This window comes from Lactuca virosa, chromosome 4, assembly GCF_052849685.1.
Source record: "Lactuca virosa cultivar CGN04683 chromosome 4, Lactuca_virosa_CGN04683_v6, whole genome shotgun sequence".
Taxonomy (NCBI): Eukaryota; Viridiplantae; Streptophyta; class Magnoliopsida; order Asterales; family Asteraceae; genus Lactuca; species Lactuca virosa.
Window position 1 is genome coordinate 459,217,447 of NC_136429.1, and position 11,708 is coordinate 459,229,154.

The 11,708-nt window shown below is 36.8% G+C and overlaps 1 long non-coding RNA gene across 1 annotated transcript; it reads right to left on the reverse strand.

Annotated features, from left to right (window-relative positions):
* Positions 1-10,235: 10,235 nt before the first annotated feature.
* On the reverse strand, positions 10,236-11,108 carry LOC145169275 (uncharacterized). Its single transcript, XR_013742403.1, has 3 exons — positions 11,030-11,108; positions 10,816-10,899; positions 10,236-10,285 (listed from the first exon to the last, which is right to left on the reverse strand). It is a non-coding gene; the product is annotated as an uncharacterized LOC145169275 (long non-coding RNA).
* Positions 11,109-11,708: the final 600 nt, after the last annotated feature.

An 11,708-nucleotide genomic window follows, 5' to 3' on the forward strand; every position in this document is an offset into this window, starting at 1 on the left:
ATAATAATATGGTTTAAATTTAATTACATCAAAGGTCTAATTTATTAAAAGATTAAACCTCTTAGTATTTTCAATGTGTAAAATACACCCTTATACTATATAAAATTAAAAGTCTAATGTATTATATATGTATAAGTAAAAAGTCAGTCTTACCGTTAGTAGGCCTTATTCACGAAGCTAGTCTATAAGGGGTGTTTAAGGAAGCGGCCTGTAAAATGACCATCATTGAGTCTCCACTCTTACCCACCGCACTCTTGACTAGTGGAGGGTCGTTAGTCGAACGGGTAGGATAAGACATTCTCGTTAATAAGTATAATGAAATACAAAGTAACTAAACTGCTTTTATAAATTCCCAATCTTAGTTACTTAGGAAAATGTGAATTTGATGCTAACCCATGAAATTGCACATTGCACCTTATTGGTCGCTAGTGGAGCGTGTGTGGTTAACCGGCACATTGATTAGGTGATAAACGACTTCGAGAGTACCAAGCTAATTTGCATGGTTATTCACACCTTGTTTGTGATCCTCGGTATCCCAGTCACAAACTTGAAGGGCATAATCGAGATTAAACATACCATTGAAAAGTTCAATGAATCTTAAAAGATCTAGGAGTTTCATTTAAAACCTAATTTGTTTAAAATTTTGTTTTCATGGTGGAATTGGTAAATCATCATTTACCTACCGACAAATAGTTTACAATTGGATTATGACATCCCTCTTCCGAATTATGAATTATTGTGTTGGGTCCTAGCCTTAATATTTCATTTGGGTGTTATATTAAGGATTATATCAACTAACTTGAATTTCTCCCTTGTAGATGTCTAGTTCTGACAACTATGGTCTTCCTGAATATTTTGAAAAAAGCTTTCCTCATGAAGATGATGTTCCACATTTTGATCGAGGAACTAGAGATCATGCTTCACTTTCTCCACCTCCTCCAATTGTTCTCCCTGAACCACGTGTTCGTCGATTTGAAAAGTTCAAGATCACTCAAGCCCTATTGGAAAGTAAACACGAAGATGGAAAGTTTGTATGTGCTCACGTCTTGAAGATGAAATTACATATTGATAGACTAGGGATGTTGGGTGTCATTTTCCCGAGGAAGCTAGTTGTTGACTTGGTTCTTCAGTCACTTCCCGAGTCATATAGTCGGCTTGTTAAGGACTACTATATGACGGATCACGACATGACCCTCATAGATCTAACATATTTGCTAATTGCTGCTGAATCAGAAATGATTTGGTGCACTGGTAATAAAAAATTGATTGGAAAATCTACCTCCCAAATTTCCATTGACAATGGCAACATTGGATGTCCAGAAAATATTTCTCTTCCCATTGGAAAGGGATTGGCCAAGGTCAAACCGTTTGACCAAATGGTAAAGAGAAAGGCTGAGTCTGAGATAGTCCCGTGTACCATACCAAAAGATTCTGTTTGTTTCTATTGCCAAGAGAAGGGGCATTAGATGCGAAGCTGCCGTATCTACCTGAAAGATCGCAAGAATGGTAAAGTCAAAATGTATGACTCTACTTCAGGTAAGTCCATTATCTAACTCTATTAAGTTCCTATTTATAGATTGTTGATACATGATGTGATAAGATTGCATTTTGATGCATTGTATGATCGAAGAAAAGAAAGGAAGAGTGAGCTGAGTCTGGTCGCGAAGAGATGGATTTCGATCGCATGGTTCGATGATCAGATTTTTGAGCTGATGTGTAGGAGTTATGATAGATTGCTTAGGAATATTTAGAAACATAGTTTTCATATGTACTTGCATTGTAAGGACAAGTTTTCCGCATTTTTATAAATAAAGAAAAATTTGATTTTGTCTTATTTTATGTTATCCTTGCAATGGCATTAGTGAATATTGGTGTTTATATATATATATATATATATATATATATATATATATATATATATATATATATATATATATATATATATATATATATATATATATATTATTAGCAATGTTAAAAATAAATTTGATTCTTAGTTATATCATTTATGGTAGTGTCATAATTTACCAAATGAGGAAGGATTCTCATCACCCAAGTTTCAATTGGATAGAAACTTGGAATCATGCGACTTGTATTGTGTGATGAATGAGAACCTTAATCTTTGGCAAATTAAGACTAATTCCTTGTTCACATAAGTATGTGAGTCAAGTGAAAGACTAAAGGATCTAGTGGCCATTGATGTATACAAGTCAGATCCACCACAATGAATGATAAAGGCTATACGTCATGATTTACTAATGGTTCAGTAAATATGGTTATTCTTACAAGTTTAAGTGTAATTCTAATACCTTGAAAAGTTTCAAAGTATAAGCAGAATGAATAAGAAGAATCAATTAGGCAGAAAGATAAAAGTTTCTCCAATCTGAAAGGAAAAGAGTACTTAAGTATCGTGTTTTATGATCATCCTAATGATTATGGAACCATGTCACAATTAATCCTCTAAGGACACCTTAGTGCATTTGTATGGCTAAGAAGAGGCATCGAGAATTGTTGAAATGGTTAAAATCAAAAGGATGAGTCATACTTCGTTCCAAAATCAAGTCTTAGAGTTATACTCTAGTTACTTCAAGTTGCACCTTGAGTAACAAGTTTTCAGTAGGTTTATAGCACTTCATGAAATGTGGAGTAGAAATGTTTTCTAGCTATTGCACATTGGAAATTGGTAGTTGTGATGTTTTAGATAAAACAAAGACCAACTAAGACCAATTATATGAAGTGTAGTTCTTGATAAATGTCGTCACTAACTCTTGAATATTTGTTTTGTCAAGAAATGTTTCTTGACAAGAGAATCCTATATGTCAATAGGTCAGTAGGAGTCTTGTTGATCTTGAAAAGTTTTGAGAAGACAGTCGAGAATAAACCTTTTAGTTATCACTAGCACACGACTTGAGGTTTATAACCTATCGTGTTGACGCATTCTTGTTTTTGTACCCGTTCCAGTTAAGTTGATTATGCATGTGAGGTCTATGAGTTCTCATTTGATTGCATAAGGCAAAGAACCTTTATTAGTGAGAGTTAATTGGTCTGTATGGGTGAGCTGCACAACAACTTGGAAGCACTGGCACATTGGCAAAGCTTCAACATATGATTTGGGGGGAAGAGGGGGGCGAAAATATAATATGTATAAAAATCGGTGAGCAGAGGGGGTCACCACCAAAATTTTATATTGTTTGGTCTAATATGTATAAATTGAAAGTATAGGGGGTTGTTGCCCCCCACCCCCCCCCCCCCCCCCCGCCTTAATAAACCTCTGCCCATGCACTGGCAGGCCCTTGTGCTGCCGGATGGCAAGAAATTGAGAATAAGCGAGTTCAGTCCATATGAGTTTGAATTTTGTCATAAACCTTGTCTTATGATAGTGGTTAGAAATGAAAAGTTCACATGGATAGGAACACATACACCATAAAATCTAAGTGGTAAGAGGTTTCTCTCTACTTCATGAAAATGATTGTGAGGAAACTCTTTCACCAGTAGATTTTAAAGAGTTAGCGGTTGTGTTAATTGCGTTCTTAAATTCGATTATGATTACATCATCCCTTTTCATAGTTCGAATTGTGAGAAATGGCAAATAGTTTAAACACTCGGGACTTATTGCCATGAGTTCTTGAAGAGTTTAGACACACATGTGAGCTATCTAATGAAAGGTGTATGAAATTGAGAAGTCTAGATAAAGTCTTACCGAAGCATCTCATATCAGAAATCTGAACATTACTAAGAAAGTCAATAAGTATTGATTTCTAGAAGTCAAGTTGATTTCTAAATACATGTCAAAGCTAGTGGGAGAATAACTGTTATGCCAGTAAGAAAAAGTATTATGCTAGTGGGAGCATAATTGTTATGTTAAATGTTGCAAGCTAGCAATGATATTTATAGGAAACAAGTTTTCAATTTACAAAGTTGCAAAGTTTGGGAATTGTTTCGCTATAGGAAGTTTTTTTTAAGGGAGAGGAACTCATACTTCATCTCGAATCTAAAAGTTTAGATTGAAATACTAATGAAACTGATGGGTTTTGAGCATTCTAACACTTCCTAAGTGTACATGCAACCCTAATAACCTTGGATCTATGTTTGTCTAATAATCATGCAAAGTTGAATTCCAAGGTTATATTCCTATCTAGCATACATGGGGAACATTTTTAACTTGAATGAAAGATAGAATAACTTACCTTGTTGTTGATTATGATCCTTGAAACCTTGTGAGCCTAGCACCCCAAGTGTGATGCCTCAAATGCTTCACACAACACCAAATGCAAAGGAGTAAACTTTGAGAGAATCTTACACTTGAAAAATCGGCTCTAGCCCTCTTGTTTCTTAGTGTCACCGATTTTGGGGAGAACACCTTTGTTTATATAGTGTGTTGCATTAGGTAAACCCTAATGTAACATGACTCTTCATTTCATGATCCATGGGTTAACTCCATGGAGCATCCATGGAGCATCCTATGGGTGGAACCCAACTTGATAATCCATGGAGCCTCTTAGCCCACTATATAAGATATGGAAGATTTACATAATCTACCCATATATTTAATTAGTTATCTTTTGATCACTTAATTAATTCTAAATTAATTCTTGATCAAACTAATTAAATAATATTATTAATATATTAGAACTTGTAATATATTAATAAACCATAAGTGTTCTTTCTCTCTTTTTAGTTTATCCAATTGCATGGTGCCATGCAACCCAAATGGACCATGTCGGGTCGGGTCAAGTACATACCAGAAATAGTTATGGACTTAGACACCTTATCCAACAGTCTCCCACTTGGATAAGTCTAATAACTATAACTGCAATACTTCAGGAACCGATCGGCAATCGTAGCTCTTTCAAGGTCTCTCGGAACTGAGAAGATGATGATATGCCATTTAAGATAAGTGATCATATAATCCTCTGTTCTAGATATCAGCCGGACAAATACATGGAACATTGTCTTACTTATTGTCCAGCAGTTTTTTTCCCGATTTCCGATTTGTTTGACAAAGAACTTAATTGAACACATCAACTTAGTTCTGACCGGGCCCGGTACATAGGTCAAAACAAACTCATCGAGGGGCCCAGATATCAGCTTCTAATCCAAGAAGGAACAGATAAACTTCGACTCGTATGTTTGTTCTACTACTCATTGAATTATACACAAGAGCACGTTTTATAACATCGAGTTACCAATGCGTTTTCGTACAATCAATGCATAAACAACTCATAAGTAACAAATAATATATCTAGGTTTGAAGACTTATATGATATTACCGTCTCACGATCACTCGAGATAAATTCCATGAAGTGATTCCAGTGAGCGTGGGTTGAGTCCAATGCTCAGAACTTATGAGCACTCATGAGTGTTGTAGCCATGTCCAACAACTTAGACCTCTGCAACCAATCATGACATTCTTGATTCATACCTACTTCTGACATATGACCGACTGTGGAGGTTCGAATAATATGATATATCAAACATAATTATTCTGGAAGTCAAAACATGCAAAAGAAATATAGTAAACGATCGACAAGAGATAGCAACACTTTACTCATAAATAAAACACCTTTTATTCATCATCTAATGTCAATTACACTTTACAAATTTCAAGGTTATCTAACTACTAAATCTACTATCATCCTTCAGCCCTATGCTCTGAGCATGCTGGAGATGCTTAACCCGAGTCAGTCCCTTCGTGAGGGGATCTGCTGGATTCTCATCCGATGATACCCTCTTTGCCACGAGGAGTCCTTCTTCTATTCGATGTCTGATGAAATGTTATTTTCTGTCGATATGTCTGGATCTCTCGTGATCCCTTGGTTCCTTGGCTAAGGCAACTGCACTTTCACTATCACAGAAAATTTCCATAGGCTCTTTAATAGCTGGTACAACTCCAAGGTCTCCAATGAAGTTCTTCAGCCATATCGCCTCCTTTGCTGCCTCGCTAGCTGCTATATACTCTGATTCGCAAGTTGAATCAGCCACTGTCTCTTGCTCGGAACTCTTCCAAGAAATTGCTCCTCCATTTAAGGTAAAGACCCAGCCTGACTGAGAGCGGAAATTATCCCTATCAGTCTGAAAGCTAGCATCACTATACCCTACAACTCTCAAGTCTTCACTCCCACCGAGGGTAAGGACCCAGTCCTTAGTCCTCCATAGGTACTTGAGGATATTCTTTACCGCAGTCCAGTGTGCCTTGCCAGGGTTCCCCTGATACCTGCTAACCATGCTCAAAGCAAAGACTACATCAGGTCGAGTACACGTCATAGCATACATGATCGATCCTACAGCCGAAGCATAAGGTATTCGACTCATTTCTGCTATCTCAGCCTCAGTACTAGGGCTTTGTGTCTTACTCAATCTGGCGTTACTTTGGATGGGTAACTCTCCTTTCTTGGAGTCCTGCATGCCGAATCTCTTCAGCACCTTATCCAAGTAGGTACTCTGACTAAGTCCAATTAGTCTTTTACTCCGGTCTCGCAAGATCCTTATCCCTAGAATATAGGCAGCTTCTCCTAGGTCCTTCATAGAGAAACACTTCCCAAGCCAGGACTTAACTTCCTGCAGAGTTGGGATGTCATTTCCTATGAGTAGTATGTCATCCACATACAATACCAAAAAACTAACTATACTCCCACTAGCCTTGACATATACACAAGATTCATCTTCACTCCTAGAAAAGCCAAATTCTTTGACTTTCTCATCAAAGCAAAGATTCCATCTGTGAGGTGCTTGCTTTAACCCATAAATGGATTTCTCAAGCTTACACACTCTATTAAGGTACTCTGTATTGACAAAACCCTCTGGCTGACTCATGTAAACATCCTCAGCCAACATCCATTTGCCATATTTCATAGTCATGAAATGCAGCTATGGCTAACAGAACCCTAATAGACTTAATCTTGGCCACTGGAGAAAAGGTCTCATCATAATCAACTGCCGGAGTTTGTGAGAAACCCTTTGCAACCAGTCGTGCCTTATAAGTGTGTACATTACCATCCATGTCGGTCTTCTTCTTGAAGATCCATTTGCACCCTACAGTCTTACGACCTGGTACATTCTCAACCAAGTTCCAAACTTGATTGTCATACATGGACTGTATCTCGATGTCCATTGCCTCTTTCCACTTGGCTGACTCAGGGCCTGCCATGGCTTCCGCGTAACTGTTAGGTTCATCCAGACCTATCAGTGTCTCATCACTGATAAGTGTATCACCTTCCGCAGTAATATGGAATCCATAGTAATGCTTAGGTGCATTCCTAACCCTTGTGGAACGCCTCAGAGGTACAGACTTGTCAATTGGCTCAACAGGAGTTTCCTCCTCAAGTTGAGTGCTAGGGTTTGAAGTTCCTTCACCACTTGACTCTTGAATTTCTTCAAGGTCAACTTGCATCCCACTGTCTCCTTGGCTTATGAACTCTCTCTCTCTAAAGAAAGCCCTCCTAGCTACAAAGACCACATTCTCACTAGGTCTGTAGAAGAGGTAACCAAAGGATTTCTGTGGGTAGTCGATGAAAATACACCTCTCACTTCGAGGTTCGAGCTTATCATGAGTCTCGCATCTCACGAAAGCCTCGCAACCCCAAATCTTAATGTGGTCTAGTTTGGGTACTTTACCAGTCCACATCTCATGAGGAGTTTTGGCAACTTTCTTTGTGGGGACTAGATTAAGGATATGGGCGGCAGTCTCTAAGGCATACCCCCAAAATGAGATTGGTAAGGCTATCATGAATCCTAATGTAGATTGTCTAAGTGCTTGGACATAGAAAATGTTTGCTGCATTGTTCATGAGTACTTCTGAAATAAGATTTGAGTATTGGATTAAACCCACGCTCATATGAATCACTTCATGGATTTCATCATGAGTGATTATGAGACGATAATATCTTATATTATTCAAACGGAGACATATAGTTGTTGTTTGCGAGTCCGTTGTGCATTGATAATACGTAAACGCATCAGTAACTTGATGTTATAAAACGTATTGTTGTGTGTGATTTGATGAGTAAATAGTACAACCATATGAGTCGAAGTTTATCCGTTCCTTTTACCCTTAATAGGATAAAAGCGATATTTATGGGCCCCTTGATGATTTAGTGATGACACCCTAAAGCGCTTGGCGAAGCCTGCACTGGTTTGATTTGTTCAATTTGTCGGTCGTCATAAATTGGAAATCGGGAAACAGAACTTGGACAGAGAGAATGATTGTAATCCATGTCTCATGTCCATAGGATATCTTACAGAATGGAGGAATATTTGATCCCTTATCTAAAGGACGCGTTACTGATAAGATCAGAGTTCGACAACGGCTTTTGAAAGCTACGATTGTGGATCAGATTCTGAAGTCGTTCTTGCAAAAATAGTTATTAGACTTATCCAAGTGGGAGACTATTGGATTAGGTGTCTAAGCCCATAACTATTTTTGGTATGTACTTGATTTGATTATGAGCATGGTCCTTTTAGGTTGCCTTCACCATAGCAACTGATAGGATAAATTAAGGAGAAAGAGGTTAATTGTTATTTATTAATATATTATAAGAATAATATATTAATTGATAAATCATACTATTTAATTAGTATTGATCAGAAATTAATTTGGAATTAATTTGGTGATCAAAAGAGACTGATTAAAAGAACAGGGACTGATTATGTAAACCAGTAATAGTTATAGTTTGGGCTAATGGATCCTATTGGTATAGGATGGACGAAAATCTATGGGAGCCCATAGAGTTTTCGTCCAAGGCTTACCATATGGGGGTCCGTCACTACTAGAAAAACAGCCTTTTACGATGTGTAATGTGTGTCGTAAAACGCTCAGACGACATGCAAATGCGTGTCAAGGAAGGCCATGTCATAACGAAAGACGACACGCTTTTGCTCATCGTCTATTTATGACTCGCATCTACGACGCTCATTTACGACACACATTTACGACGCTCATTTACGACATGCATTTACGACGCTAATTTACGACACTCAATGTGTATCAAGGAAGGCCCTGTCATAAAGGAAGACGACACGCATTTGCGTGTCGTAACCTTACGAAGCGCCTTTAGGACACACATTGTGTATCAAGGAAGCCCCTGTCATAAATGAAGATGACACGCATTTGTGTGTCATAAACTTCAGCTGCCAGTAACGATACACATTTACGACGTGCATTTACGATACGCATTTACAACATGAATACACATAATAAAAAAACAAATATATACCAAAACATTCAATTTCATCTAAATGTCAAACAAGTTACCAAAACATTCAATTTCATCTTCTAAAATACACAACAAAACTTCATAAAACAATAGTTATACACGCATCCACCCACCAACCATAACAACTCTTATTTTCTTCTCATGTAAGGAAACACTTTAACGAATTTTAAGAAAATGGTAAAAAGTTGCCCAACAAAAAGATTCTAACAAGCAGCTTGATCATCCTCCAAAAACTTGTTGATAGGAAGGATGCCACTGCTTTGATAAGAAAGAACCTACAATAAAGATCAAGACAAGGGTATTTACGTCTTTTGCACCAACAAGAGAATAAGCTCAAGCCATTAAATGGGGCTCACATATCTAATTCTAACCTGGTTGCCAAACATTGACATTTGACGTTTTTCTCCTCCGAATGACCTTACCTACATGCACCAAAAAATAATGTTAATTTTAGATTGAGATTGAAGTTAACCTTTTTGGGTCTTAATGATATATGAAAATTAGTAAACTTTATGTCATAGAGGGGTAAAATTCTAAAAAGAAATGAGTTGAGAACTCACAGTACGGATGGCAGAGAAAGTTTTAGTGATACAATCGGCTATTGAAGCTTGAGTCAACCCATATGCTTTAAATACTTTCACAGTTGATCGTTTGTATACAGCTGGATACATACATATACACATGTATACATTAGTCATCAAGTAAAAATATGAAGAAAGATTAAAAACATTTTAAGTTCTAAAAAATAAGGGTGGATTAGGGTTCTTACAACCTGTGTATCATTTCCATTTGGAAGCGACTTTCCAACTGCCTTATCAGCTTTCTCAACTGGAGGAACACCCATTTCACCCCTTCAGTGGAATCAATAATCATCACAATTACATGTACAGAAAATATTTATAGCATTCTAGTTTTAGATTATTTCTTATTAGGGCAATTTACTTTTGATAATTTGAAAGTACAATGATGTAATAATTAATTTTTTTGAAAAGCAGATTGCTTTCTCAACTGGAGGAACACCCATTTCAACTGCCTTGTCAGCTGTCTCAACTGGAGGAACACCCATTTCACCCCTGAAGTGGAATCAATAATCTGGTCAATAAAGGTCAAGAGCAGAAAATCTAAATTGAAGGAAAGTCAAAGTTGGTTAATGAAGGTCAAGAGCAGAAAGTCAAAATCAATCAACTTGATCGTGAAGGCCAGAGAAGAAATGTAGCAGCAAAAGCATAAAAATCATCAATTCCATGAGAGATTTGTTTGTCTTTTCGGTTGTAAATAATTATCTAATCTTTGGCATAATAATAGCCAAAAAAATTATTCCATTATTATGTGTTTATAAATGTTAAGGTCTTTATAGCTTCAGCTATGATTATGGATGTTTAAATGTTTTCTATCAATTCATTTCTATTTTCTAATAACATAATCAACTAGAAATCAATATCTGATGATGAATGGTTTTTAAGGATTAATCAATTGATCCATTAAGGTCATAGGATCATATCCATTATAACATTATGCACAAACTTCTAACAATATTAATTTCCCTTTTGAATTGGGATATAAAACCAATTAAAGCTAAATACATAAGAGGGGAAAAGGGTACCTCCAAATCCTTTCAATGATCTCACCCTTCTTGATATGTTGGTCAAGCAATTCAGCCACATCATCTGGGGTAACATAACCATACCTTATACAACAAAAACACAAGAAATTATTCATAAGAAAAATGACTTAATACATTCTTTGGAAAGTAAATGTTATAGACTCTGCTTCAAATAGAAAAATAAGAAGAAATAAATGGTTATGGATTCTCTTACCAATGTCCAGACACTTTTCCCTCTTCAACTGAACTATATATTATCAAGTTCCCTACATACTTATGTCCTCCAACATGTGGCCAAGAAATCACAAACACCTTCTCCTTCAATTCCCTTTTCATTGAACTTTTCAATTAAAGCTGGCCCACAAACACCACATCTTTTATCTCGCAAACACCTGCTCCTGAAGCCCATGTCTTTCCATTCACAAGCACATCCTCAACAAAACTATCAATGTTTGATTCTTCCAAACCCCTTCAATCACAAATGCACTAGTAAGTAAACTACATATCAATGTGTTTTGTTATGTGAAGATTTGGATAATGGATACCCTAAATAAGATCATCCTTGAAGAAAAGTTCTTGTGTTTTCAGTCCTCAATTAAGATTGTTTAAAATCGAAAGTGTGATTTCATCATTTCATGAACTTCTAAAGGCCTCCAACTTTGTTGATATATATGATTGCTTTGCAAATTCTCTAAGCTTGCTTCTTAACATTCTCATTCAAGGAATCATCTTGTTAGCCCATTGCGATTCTGGATAAGAAGACTAAGACTCTTCATAACATGGTGGTGAGTCTAGTGAAGGTGCAATGGCAGCACCGAAAGGGCTCTGAGTGGAAGTGGGAACCAGAAGGCGAGATGAGAGAGCACTACCCAGAATTGTTCGCGGCAGCAAAC